General features: G+C 45.8%; 1 protein-coding gene across 1 annotated transcript in view; it reads left to right on the top strand.

The window, feature by feature from the left end:
- Window positions 1-9,959: 9,959 nt before the first annotated feature.
- Window positions 9,960-13,771, top strand: part of KLHL31 (kelch like family member 31) — a 39,465-nt gene continuing 35,653 nt past the window's right edge. The window contains exon 1 of the mRNA XM_078647947.1: window positions 9,960-10,122. The gene's annotated coding sequence lies outside the window, so the exon portion shown is untranslated. The remainder of the gene's footprint in view (window positions 10,123-13,771) is intronic.

Raw genomic sequence — 13,771 nt, 5'->3', positions numbered from 1 at the left:
TGGAATAAACGCAGACGATGGACCTTTAGGTTTCCCTCTTGCTCTTCTGGCCGCCGAACCTGATGGCCCACTGGCCTGCAGAAGGATGTCTGTGATGCATCTGGGACGTAATGTATAACTGTTCATTTGACATTGATGGCTGTGTATGGGGACGATGGTTTTGTACGATGTGAAAAAGGTGGTTGGGGTGTCAGTGGTTACTCTATTCTGGCAAGTCGGACACCCCTGCTTCCACTGGTCTGCCTCTGAAGTTGGAGGTGGGACTCTGTGACTGGCGGGGATAGGATGCACCACCTAGCAGTTTACCCCTATGGGCATACCCCAATGAAATGTTGAGTTGATTCGGAAGTTGGAGGAGTTGGGAGGGGGGGTGTCTTGCCGGCATGATTGGGATGCTGCAGTGGGAGGGGGGTGATACGGGGCGGTTGAGGGGTTCTATTTTACAGAGGAGGTTGGTTGGGAAAGTCACTTGGATTGTTGTTTTGCATATTTATGTGTGTACACTGTTTCAGACACAGATGCTTGTGGGTACAATGGCATAGGATCGGGTGGAGGGAATACTACTCTGGAATATGTTGCAGTTGGGGAGTGTAGATTGGCATAGTGATGGCAGCTACTGAGTGTAATTCGAAAATATCGGTACTGTCCTGGAATATAAGGGGGCTAAATGATGCCAGGAAAGGTAGGGAGGTGGTGGCATATTTGGAGCAGCATCATATACAAATTGCAATGTTGCAGGAAACCCACCTGAGCCCCCGCTCTCCTCATACATTTGCTTGCAAGTGGGCAGCGGTGAGAAGCTTCTCTTCGTACTCTGCATATGCCAGAGGTACCGCTGTATTAATTAAAAAATCGGTGCCATTTGCGAAGCTTGGTGAAATTACGGATCCAGAGGGACGCTTTGTTTTGGTGTGGGGTAGGCTTGGCACTGACACAGTAACGTTAGTTAATTGCTATGCTCCTAATGTAGACACACCTGAATTCTTCACAAACCTGTGGGGTAAGATACTGGTCGCAGGTTCCATGCATATTGTTTGGGGAGGGGATTTTAACGTTGCCATGTACCCTGGATTGAATAGGTCTGATGGATCCCCCCAGTATAACAGAAACACCAGGGATACATTACGAGGTATAATTAGTGCAGGAGGTTTGATAGATAGCTGGCGTTTTGTTCATGCAGGGCTTCGCGAAGGAACGCACTTCACAACTTACGCAAACACTTGGGCTAGAATTGATTACTGCCTCCTGTCTCGATGGTTAGGGGTTAACTTGGGCAGGGTTGCTCTCTTACTGAGAACTTATTCGGACCACTGCCCGGTTCTGGTCCAAATCGCTATACAAGGTTATGATAGGGTGACACCCACATGGCGCATGCAACCCAAGGCGCTGCTTGATGAAGTGTTTAAAACGGAGCTGAAGGAGGAGATTGTGGAACTTTTTCCAAGAAATAAGGGTTCAGTGGACAGTGTAGATACAATTTGGGAGGCGTTTAAGGTTACAGTCGGGGGTACTGCATCTCAAAGAGCTTTGGGGTGCTAAGAGACATCCAAGGTACCTTTAAGAAATTAGAAAGTGAATTGAAAGGTCTAGAGGCTAGGATGGCTAAGAAATTTAGAGAAAAGCTTATGCAATACGAGGAGGAAGCGGTTAGGGAGGACAAATTCAGAGGCAAACATTGGCAAGCATGCCGATATTGTGAGGGGGAGAGGCCGGGCGAGCTCTAACGGAGGTCACCAGACTCCCACGATGTAATACACATGTGCTGGAACTACACACACCGGAGGGTAGGTCGTGCCAAGATACCAAGGGAATACTGGAATTATTCACAACACACTATGGGGGCTTATACTCCACACAGCGTTCCGGTGATGTACGGTTTGGGGAGTTCTTAGACGATGTGGCTTTATGCTGGTTGAGCGATGCACACACAGTTTCTTAGTGCCCCGCTCGAGATAGATGAAATTCGGGAAGCAATCATGTCCCTTAATAATGGTAAGGCGACTGGGTTGGATGGCCTGCCAGCCGAATTTTATAAATGTTATATTGATATAATGGCCCCTGTGCTGAAGGAGGTTTTCGAGGAGTCGATGGAAATGGTAAGATTGCCCGGTTCAATGAGAGAGGTGGTCATTACTTCCCTTTTGAAGCCGGGGAAGGAACCCGCTGAGTGTGATTCGTATAGGCCACTCTCCCTAATAAATTGCGACGCTAAGATACTAGCGAAAGTTCTAGCGACTAGACTCTCTTTGCTCATGACTAGTATAGTGCTTCCAGACCAGGCGGGATTTATCCCCGGTAGATCTACTACTCACAATTTGCGGACCCTTTTCTCTTTGATTCAAACGATAGCCCCGGAACTACCTGTAGCTGCTGTGTTCCTTGATGCTACAAAAGCATTTGATTCAGTGGAGTGGAGCTACTTGTTTGCAGTATTAAACAGAATGGGTTTCCCTAAACTGTTTGTTGCATGGATCAAGTTGCTCTATACCGATCCAACGGCAAGAGTGCAGATTAATGGTGAGCTCTCGGATCCAATACTAATAACCAGAGGTACCAGGCAAGGGTGCCCGTTGTCCCTGTTACTATTCGCGATAGCGATCAAACCCTTGGTGTGTCGCATACGGCAACTTCACAAACAGAGTGCCTTTAAATGTTTCCAGAGGCAGATTGATGTCTCGCTCTATGCCGATGACTTAACGTTATATGTGGTGGATCCCCAGTCTAACTTAAACCCGCTGCTGCGAAAATTCCTGGTGTTTGGTAGAATTTCTGGCATACAAATCAACTGGAAGAAATCGCTGTTTTTCCCCCTGACTCCGGCCGTGTCCCGTTTTTCTCTTGATTACCCACTGGAATGGTGTGGCTCTGACCTCCGATATCTAGGTATTCAGGTTTCTATTGATAAGAAAGAGACGATACGATTGAATTATGGCACGGCCATCACTAAATTGACGGATGATATTACACGGTGGATATCATTACCTTTGTCAATGGCTGGCAGGGCCTCGCTCATTAAAATGGTGATCCTACCTCATTTCTTATATCTTTTTCAGAACATCCCCTATTATCCAGGCGCGTTCTTTTTTAAAACATTGCGCTCGGAACTATTGCACCTATTTTGGGGTGGTAAGCAGCCAAGAGTAGCATGGTCCGTCATTACCCAACCTTATCTCAAAGGGGGATTTGATGTCCCTGATTTTCTGGTTTATTATCTGAACGCTCAAGCACATTATGCTTATCACTGGTTCGCACCAACACCATTCATGCCACAACTGGCCAATGAGGACTGGATAGTCAGACCTCTTCTTTTGAAGGGTATTATTCATGGCCCGGCCAGTGCAATAGAAACGCCGGCCACTACAGTGACGTGCACGATTGATGCATGGAAACGGATACTAAATATGTTACCTGTTAACTTTCTCTATGCACCGGGCATGCCACTTGTTTACCATCCGCATCTTTCACTGTTGCAGGAGGGAGGATTCCACGCGATGTGTAATAGATTGAAAGTGAATACTTGGGGAGAACTCTTTTTAAGTGGCCAGTTGAAAACGCAAGAACAGTTGTTTCAAAGTGTGCAACCTACGCCGTTAGACCTCTTTTATTACGTTCGGCTGCGAAAGGAGCTGCGAAACATGTTACCGCAATTCCCAGAGGAACCTGATATAATGATACCACTGCATGTTCTGTTGTCATCAGCGGATGGCCGGCATCTGGTCTCTCACCTCTACCGTAGTATTCGAGAGCAATGTGACAGCAGGGAAAGTAAGGCGCTCAAACATTGGAGTGCTGATATTGGTAGGGAAATCACTGATTCATAATGGACGTATTTTTTGCGGTCTCACTGCCGATATCTCTCCTAGCTGCAGACCAAAGATTATTCATTACAAGTTTTTCCAACGGATGTAATGTACACCAGTAAAGAAGATGAGGTTCCGATTGTTGGATAATGCTCGGTGTGAACGGTGCAATTCGGACAATGCAGGATTCTTACATTTAGCATGGGATTGCCCAGTGATAAATGACTACTGGACCCAGGTGCATGCGGCTCTCCAAGAGATGTTGAAGGATATAATTGATAGAGATCCGCTTACGAGGCTCCTAGGGTACACGAGGCAGACGCCTAAATCTGTTAGGAAGTTTGTAGATATCGCACTATTACTAGCGAAATGAAGAGTGGCATGCAGATGGGGAGGGGGCGAGCCCCAAAATTTAAGGACTGGTTAACTGATCTTATATATTGCCAGGACCAGAATATGGTTTACGCAGAAACGCAGCCGCTGCGCAGTAGTGCAAAGGACATATTGGATCCATTACGAGATTATTTGGCAGCTATTGCAGTTTCATCGGAGAATGGGAGCTTGGAGGACGTGGATACTGCCATGGTCGAATTGGGGGAGGGTTCATGCACTGACGATTGTGATTAATGCATTTATGTGATATACGTTGTGGTATGCTGCCTACTGACTGAAAGGATAGTGGTGCTGGATTCGTGTGTACGGATTCTCCACCAATGGTCTCTCTCTGTGGAGAATAAGGTGCAGGGATGCTTAGGAGGGCGGATTACATACAAGGTGTGTGATGCTGATGGGTGGTGGTTCTATTGGAACAGGATACCATGCTGTGTCTTTTGATGCTTCCCACATTAGTACTGGTTCACACTGCACTAGTTTCGTTTATTAATGCTTTGCATTTCTCTGCTTCTCGCCTGGTATATGCCGCCTGATACACGACTATCAAAGTGTATGAAGATGTTATCTCATAGATCATGCTTAGTATACAAAAGCATCTGTATATATCCTAAGAACTATTACAGTTAAGGGTGTATGCACAGAATGACTGCAACCTGAAAAGACACACCCAATGTTCACGTTATGATTAAACAGAAAATTTCATAGGCCTGGGACATAATTGTACTGAGATTTGAGTGGACTGCACAATTGAAATTTTGTCATGCCGCCGGACCTCCGGGTTGTCGGCCAGTAGGCTGTGTACATTCATTGTTATTGATAAGTTTTCACACTGAGCGCAGCCGACCAATGAGGTTGTAGGCATTAAGCCGTGTTATATTGCAATGATACAATAAAGGTCTTTGAAAAAAAAAAAAGGGAGGGCAAAGGCCTATGAAATCATTTCACATCTATCTAGAATCTTACACAGGCTAGCATGAGAGAAGAAGTGAATTCCACTCTGAAGTTAGATGGTTTTTATTCACCAGGTAATTTAATACAGTATGTCAACTGTAAATTAAAGGGCCTTTTGGTATCCTGGAAGATTAATTTGTTGCCATTGAGAATCTATTTTGTCCTACAATTGGTTGCATTAATGTTTTCATAGTCACTTATGTATGACATCATTCCGGGCATGGCAGATCCACACCCACCATGCATGCACTGACAATGTGTTAGTATTTTTCTAATTATATTCGTGTTTGGCTGTGTCAGTTATAAGTAAATCCAAGGGTAAAAGGCTATTTACTTCCTTTTAACCTAAAACCCGACCTACAAGTAAAAGGTGCAAGCAACATAACCATGTGGCCACTTTCAAGTCCAATTTCAATCCATCTCACAGTTGATGATCTGAGTTTTTTCTAGATTAATTAATTAGCAGAATGCACCAATTTGAACATCATATAAATTACTAAGCCATCTTTTCCTCCACAGAGCCAGAATATTTTAGCACCCTATATCTCTACTTTGAAGGGTTTGTGAGGGGTCCCTATTTGCTTTATCTCTGCAAGCATGGGAGCTGCTGCTCACTTGGTCCAGCTCCAAGTTCTGTTTGATAATGATGGTGTGCTTCGCCAACTACCCAGATGATGGCTATGGAACCAGACAGACAACATTGCTCCCCATCTTCGCAAGAAACCTCAAAACCTGGCTCTTTGACAGACCCCCCCCTTGATGCACTGGAGCCTGCTACCCCCCACCCTGCGCCTTGAGATCCTTACGGGTGAGTCATTGCGCTTAACAAATGCCTGATTGATTGAGAGTTGGTGTCTATCTGACAAGCACCTTCCCAGAGGTGAGGAGACCTTAACAGGAGCCTAACCTGGAATGAAACATTGTCTCCCTGCCCTGAAGCACCTGGAGGCTGACCTTCCTGAGGAGAATAGGTAAGAAGAGTGCCCACATTGCAGGAGATGTCGCCTATCAGGGTGAGCAGAATCCTCTGAACCTGGCCCTGTGGCTCAGTCTGTCCAGAGAGACTTAAGAGGAAGTGAACACTGCTTCTGGGTCGTAGCATCAGTTCTCATGCCTGAAGCAGCTGCACCCTTGCACTGTCCTGAAGTGTGCCTGAGCGGACGGTGCAGATGTGGCCCTGCAAGTGACCTGCACCCTGGCACTGTCCTGGAGTGTGATTGAGAGGACTTGCGACTGTGACCTTGAGCATTTGTGTAAAAACAAACTATGCTGCTGCAAGTCGGGAAGTGTGGCCAAAGCAGATTTCACCGCTGTGATAATTAACGGTCCTGTGTTGACCATGCTGCTATTCCATCGGACTTTAAAGCGGATCGCTTCTAGGAGAAGTGCTTTAGTGACCCTGCAACCTCTGACCCCACCTGACTCACCCTGCACCTTGAAGAGTACCTGTAAACATCGAAGCTGGAGCCTGAAGACTAGTCTCTGGGAAGTGGCCTCTGCAGCGGCAGCTTCTACTTTCATCGATGAAACCAATGTGTGGGTTGCCAACACATTCATAACTGGCGCATCTACCTCCCAAAGGAGGGGCAAGACATGTGCTTTTGGCTTCAACAGTGTCTGGTAGGAGAAAAAAGACATTGTTGAGATTTACATACTGGGACTAAGAACTCTAAACGAGAGGGGTAACACTGCACCTATGCCTGAAACTGGCTGTGTCATATCTTACACCTAGTTAGGGAAAGGTGGGGGTGAGGGGTCCTTAAACCCTCAATACATTGGCCCGCACTAGAAACATCCATACCTGCATATTGTAGTAATTTGTTTTTGAATGTATTAAATTACTTTTTTTTTCTAAAAGACAAGCACTGGGTTAGACAATCAGTTACTAAGCTTCCTGCACCCCAACACTACTTCCCCGAAAAAGCATGGGCCTCCTCGCCATTGCTATCACTGAAAGTCAACTTCTGAAGGATTTGTACTTGTCCCAGTTAGCAGAGCCCTAGTAGTAAGAACCCCAGTACATCAGATGCAAACGATCACAGCCCCCCACAGGTGTAGCCTAGTAGACCCTGTTTGCCCAGGGCCCTCAAAGCAGAGTCTGGACTCATGCTCGGTGGACACTCCTCACCCAATCAACAGACCGAGAGGAATGGCATTTACAGGCTTCCTCTGTGTACTGCGCTATGGGTGGGGGTGACTAGGTCTCACTCACACAACCAAGAACGCAATGACTCTTTGTCTCAGATCTAACTTTTAACACCTCACATCAATTTAGTGCTCAAAACAGCATTCCAAAAACAGAGTATACAGAACCCAACCCATATGCCCAAAAAAGCAACATAGTTAATCAACAAGAAGCAGAACAAACGGATCCCTGTGGCTCCTTTGTCGATAATAATAAAACACTTTCCTACCACATTCCAATCTAAACCCGATTTGTAATCTCAGGATAGATAGTCCATACCTACGTGGAGAATAGAAATTGCTTATTGATTGGAATGTGGTACGAAAGTGCTTTATTACTATAGACAAAGGAGTCCCTCGGAACCGTTTGTTCTGTTTCTTGTTCATAACAGCATCCCATCATGTATGCCTGCTATGAGGTATATTTTCACTCTTGGTGTCCTCTCAGAAGCCCTCTCTGATACTCGCGGTTGTACTCTCCTGTATGAACTAAAGTAACATTCTAAATACTGGCCTTCCCACCACATCTCTCACTAAGCTTCAGAGAGTCCAAAAGTTGGCTTCCGGCCTGCTGTACGGATTAAATTGACACAACCACATCACCTCTGCCACGAAACCCGGACAATGACTTCCAGTAAAGAAGTAAAAAGAAGAGTGTCTGCACAAACCGTCTGCCACACACACAGAGCAATTCAGGACCACTCTCCCAAATATTTTTATCATTTGTTATTCTCCTAACAACCTACCAAAAGGCTCAAACCGGCCAACCTGGGCATACTAATAACCCTACCATTCAGGTACGATAGTCAATCCCTGTCTACCAAAAGCTCTTCCCTATGGAACAATGGAGAATTGAAAATGACTATTTTAAATTCAATTCAGAAGATCCCTAAAGACAACCTCCTAACTCAGTTGTTTGACTAACAGTCCGCAAAACAGGCCGCTCCACTTCATCCCAGTCCTTTCCAGTCAGATGCCTAGGAACAGACTCGCTCCTCGTCAAGGCTTATAGAACGTCCTCTGCTTAAAAATCTGTAGCCAATTAACAAAAAGAAGAGTGTCCATGAAAAAAGGTCTAAGCCGTTCACGGGAGCATCAGAACAACCACACTGGGATGTTAAGGGGTCCAGTTCGAGGCAGACGTAGGTACACTACGGGTGCCGAGCGTCGAGGGCGGTGTGCCGAATACGCTCCCACCCCCTCCTGAGACCCATGGTGTTTATTTACAACACCAAAAAAGTGCAGAAACGATCAGTAGAAGCCTCCTAAACCAGGAGTAATTAGGAATAAGTCTCTATTCCTAATTTTTTGCACTTTTTCACTTTTTTAATATTTTTTTCACTTTCACGTCCCTAGGTTAGGGTGGGCCTTAGCGTGCCCATACCGCCGGGGTTTTCTGTACACCCAGTCCTGATGAATTGCCGGGTAAATTAACACCGTTTCAATGGCAAGAAACATGTCGACCACTTTGTAGGAACCCACCACTCAATTAAAGTGGACTGGTCCCTCACATTCCTTTTAATCTATTGTCTTTAGTGATCATTTAATAAAGCATTAATTCAGATACACTACTGACATTTTTTAACCTCCATCACTCACTAATTTTCATTTGCACACAACACGCCCTCTACTCACCATCCTGCTCCGCAGTATTTCTGGCGTCGCAGCACACCAAAGAGACATTCGGTCTCTTTGGTGGGGCCCGATGATGAAGCATGTCATCACTAGGTGGTGAGTGAGGGCCTTCCTTAACATCCCAGTGTGGTTGTTCTGATGCTCCCGTGAACGGCTTAGACCTTTTTTCATGGACACTCTTCTTTTTGTTAATTGAATATTGACCGGGGAACAAGAGTGTCAGAGTACTCTCCCTACCTCTCTCTTTGTCATACATAAAAATCTGTAGCGTCATTCTGAGGTCTTATTCATTGGCAGTGTTTATGATACTCCTTCACAGCCCAGTCCATCTGTGTATCCATCGTTGGGTCTGTGCACTACCACTCCTATATGGACCCTCTAACCCATAGTGCTAATAAGCCACTGCATGGTGGTTAGCGCACTTAACAAAAACATTGAATATAAAATGAATGCAATCATAGCAGACTGTTACCAAGATATGTTACTGCTATCTGGTTATCCAGGAACAGCAAGAAGGTGCTACCTGAAAGAAAAAAATGGATCCCACAGGTCAAAACAAAACACTTAAATCTAAATGTATATGTCTAAGAATATGTTTTGAAATAGTTTTTCTCGAGTTTCCTTCATTTTGAATAAAGTGGCCCCTTTGGACACGAGGGGCTTTCCCATTCGTGAATTGTGCAGTACACTTGAGCTGCAGAAGGGAAGGTGATATTAGCAGGCTGATATGATAGATGATGCTTGGCACATGGCAGGTAAATACTGGAAGTGTTTTGGGAGCTGCCGTGATCCGGGGCTAGCTGGAAACACGGACTGCAGGCAGGACGAGCACCTGACCTGCCTTCTATTCTTACCCTGTTGACATGCTCCGGTGTCAGGTCCTGCGTCAGGACGATCTCCCTCCCCAGGGGAGGAACGCCAGGAAGGGGGCACAGTTAGTAAGCGGTCATTGGCTGAGAACTGTTCTCCCCCGAGCTAGTCGAAGGAGAAGTTGTGATTGGAGCTCAGGGCGCTGCTGAGGCCACCGGGTTTCCTTGCCTCTCATTCTCTCCCCGCTCTCTTGCGAGGGGGGCCTGGACCGGAGAACAGCTCCCTCATCCCCTCAACAGAACAGCCGCAACTCGCCTTCCTCTACAGCCGGGGTACCCCTGCGAGAGAGGTAAGCTTTGCCTCGCTGTCCTTTTATGAAAACTAGGATGATATTGTGCGTGAACTGTGGACTGCTGGGTCTGGATCTTTCTTTTTTCCTCTACATCTTTAGCGTGTCGCTGTCACAGCTGCTCCTGGTTATGGAAAGTTCTGGTTACACTGTTTGTTCCACAGGTGCCTCCCTCGTATGTTATAACATTCATTCTCATGTGATAAACTGGACTTGGTTTGTTTTATACATAATGCCCTGGTTTTTAAAAGCAGTTATCTGCATCCAGAAAGGAAGGTTGCCTTTGTACTGTTTATTAAATCGCATTGCCAATAATCCATAATACTTTCTTCTGAAAATAATATTCATTTTCGCTCCCACCATAAGTAAGAAACAATAGTCCGGGATATCAGGCATAAGAGAGTCGCCATTTTCAGATTGAAGGTTTTTTAAAGTTTCACAAAGAGTTACCTGTATAATCTTACTCTTTAGTTTGTGTTAGAAGTGTCCAGACTGGCATTAGAAACATCTGATGCAAGCATCCCAGCTGTAGCTATCTTTGGAAGCTCTGCCTAAGCACTCGGGGTGCTATCTTTAGAGCTGCCTCTGATAGGTTTCAACAGATGCAGCCCCAGGAATGCAGAGCAGGGGTGATAGGAAAGGGGAGCGAGAGAGAGAGAAAGACGGATCTGTGCAGAGGGGGCGGGGGTTACGGAACAGAACAGCTGACCGTCCGGTTAGGCAATTGCACACTTTGGGTTCTGTGTTTAAAAGGCTGGTATGAAAGTGACACCGACAATCTGTACACATGGAGCTGGGCCTTCCTCCGAGTACGATGAGATCTGCACGGAAAGGGTGGGGGCGGCGGCAATTCACCTGCTCTCTCTGTCTATATTTAAAGCCCCGAGGTATTTTCGGAAGTATGCGTTTTATTATAGCAATGGGCGAACTTCGTTGCTATGGCAAAGTAGTAATTTAACTTTAGGTTAATCAGAGGCACATTAACAAAATCATGTATTCAATTGGCAGAGTGAAACTCGTCACTAGTGCACTTTTACGGGTAACCTTCAGCACGAAGAAGTCTTCCGTGCTCAGATCATGAGAGCATTTTCAATGCGACTGAGAGAGAAAATGCAGAATCTAGATACTGCCTTACCCTTAACATAAATTGTCTATAGGTAGTAAGGGAAACCATCACTGTGCCCCAAAATTGACAGCGTCAGTTTCATCAGGAACTTGTGTTTTCTTTCACTGATTAGGGTTACTGCCCCCAAAGTGCTGTCTTGTGATCTTTCCACATGCACTCTAGAAGATCATTACCATATGTCTGCGGAATTGGCCTTGCATCACAGGTGGTTGAGGTTACCATATACTGACAGAATTTAAAAATCATTGTAATTGCCTCTAATAGTCATTTATGTGTTATTGTTTTTCTGTAGCACCCTCATTGCCTATTGACAGTATTCAAGGCACTTGCGAGTCAATATTTTGAATCACATTTGGTAGTTATGGTTGTTATACAACACTCACATTAACTGTAGGCAGTATTCATGGCACTCACAAATGTGTTTGGGCATAGGAGATGAAAGGGCTGTGCAAGGTAGTCTACAGCCGATTGGCTTAGGTTGATACATATGAACATTTAGGATAATGAAGTTTTGGATAGAACCAAACTGTTGGTGAATTTGTTTTGTCAAGAATTTAGGGATCTTTAAAGTCTGTCTGAGACCAAATTACAAAGGAAGAAGTCCATTTGTGATGGATCTTTCTAGCGTGCTGTCCTTGGAGAAAACATCTTTTAGGTATTGTTGTAATTGTAATTGTAATTGTAAAGGTTTTTCTATAGCGCATGGCTACTCGGAAGCATCCCAGCGCTTGATATTTGAACAGAAGAAAAGGGAAAAGGAGCCTGAAGTACAGAGGACCTACTTATCTAAATCATAGGGAACAGTGCTGTTTTTAACTTTTTGCGAAATGCGAGCAGGTTGGACTCTTGACGGAGTGGTAAGGGAAGAGCATTCCACAACTTAGCCGCATTTCGCGAAAAGAGACGGCCCCCTGTTCGGGCCCTGTTGGTCCTGGGGATTATTAGAAGGTTTTGCTGATTTGAGCGAAGATCCCTAGATGGTTTATATGGTCTGACCATATCATTTAGAATGGGAGGGCCCTTCCCATAAAGAGTTTTATGGACCAGACAAAGGGTCTTGAAATGGACCCGTTCCTGTATTGGAAGCCAATGCAGGGTCCTTAACGAAGGTGCCGCTGATGTACGGCGGCTAGTACCAGTAAGTAGCCATGCTGCAGAGTTCTGGGCAATCTGGAGTTGTCGAGTGACTGAAGTGGGGGTTCCTAGATAAAGCGCATTTCCATAGTCCAGCCTTGATAGAATTAGAGACTGGACTATGGTTTTTTTGGCGGCTTCGGGTAGCTGGGGAAGGATTTTTCGAATTGTCTTCAGTAGGCCAAAACAGGTAGCCACTGTCTTTCTTGCCTGGGTTTTAAAAGACAGTTCCATATCAAGCCAGAAGCCGAGGCTTTTTATCTCGGACTTTGGGGTGGGACCAAGCCCCATGCAGGAGGGCCACAAGGTTGAATTATTAAAGGTGGCTTTTTTCCCAAGTAACATCAGCTCGGTTTTCCCTCCATTTAATTTCAGGTGGGACGCGTCCATCCACTTCGCAACCGCCTCCAGGCAGCTGCAAAGATTAACCGGAAGGGGTTCCACCTGATTTAGGGAGACCACTAGCTGTGTATCATCAGCATAGCTTACCAGCTGGATACCAAAGGGGGCTACTACCTCTGCTAAGGGTGCCATGTACACATTGAACAGTGTGGGGCTAAGGGAAGAACCCTGTGGTACCCCACACTGTAATGGCACTGAGAGGGAGCAGCTGGTTTCTGAGAAAACCTTGAAAGCTCTGTCGCTAAGAAAAGACCCGAGCCACTTAAGGGCCTTGCCCGTGACTCCGATCCTCTCCAGGCGAGCTAGAAGGACACGGTGGTTGACCGTGTCGAAGGCGGCACTGAGGTCCAGGAGGATAATGGCCGCGCTGCCACCTGCGTCCAAAATCCTCCTGGAGACCTCAACCACCCTCAACAGAGCTGTTTCGGTTCCCTGCCCCTTCCGGAATCCTGTTTGAGAGGGGTGCAGCAAATCATAGGTCTCCAAATAAGACGCTGGTTGTTTATTCACCCATTTTTTGGTAAGCTTACTGATGCCGGGAAGAAGGGAAATGGGGCGGTAGTTGGAAAAATCATCAGGATTAAGATTCGTTTTTTTCAACAGGGCTTTTACCATGGCTAACTTCCAGTCTTGTGGTACTATACCAGATTCCAGTGAAGTGTTAACTAGGTTAGTTATGTGCTTACTGACATGGGGTAGAGCCAGTTTCAAAATGGTCATGGGAGCAGGGTCAAGTGGAGAGCCGCTTTTTATAGAGTTGAACAGAGGGGGCAAAGATTCGGCACTGAGTGGAAAGAAAGATGAGAGACAAGGTGAGATGGAATCAATATCACCTATCTGGGAGGGGTTTAGTTCCACCACCGGAAGGGGAGGAAGAGAGAAAATGATATTTTGGATTTTTGTGGCGAAAAAATTTGCTAGTTTATTGCAACGAACATCAGATTCCTTAGGAGATAGTTCAGATGATGGCGGATCTGGGGTTTTTAC

Source organism: Lissotriton helveticus, chromosome 6 (genome assembly GCF_964261635.1).
Source record: "Lissotriton helveticus chromosome 6, aLisHel1.1, whole genome shotgun sequence".
NCBI lineage: Eukaryota > Metazoa > Chordata > Amphibia > Caudata > Salamandridae > Lissotriton > Lissotriton helveticus.
This window is presented reverse-complemented; position numbering and strand designations above follow the sequence as displayed.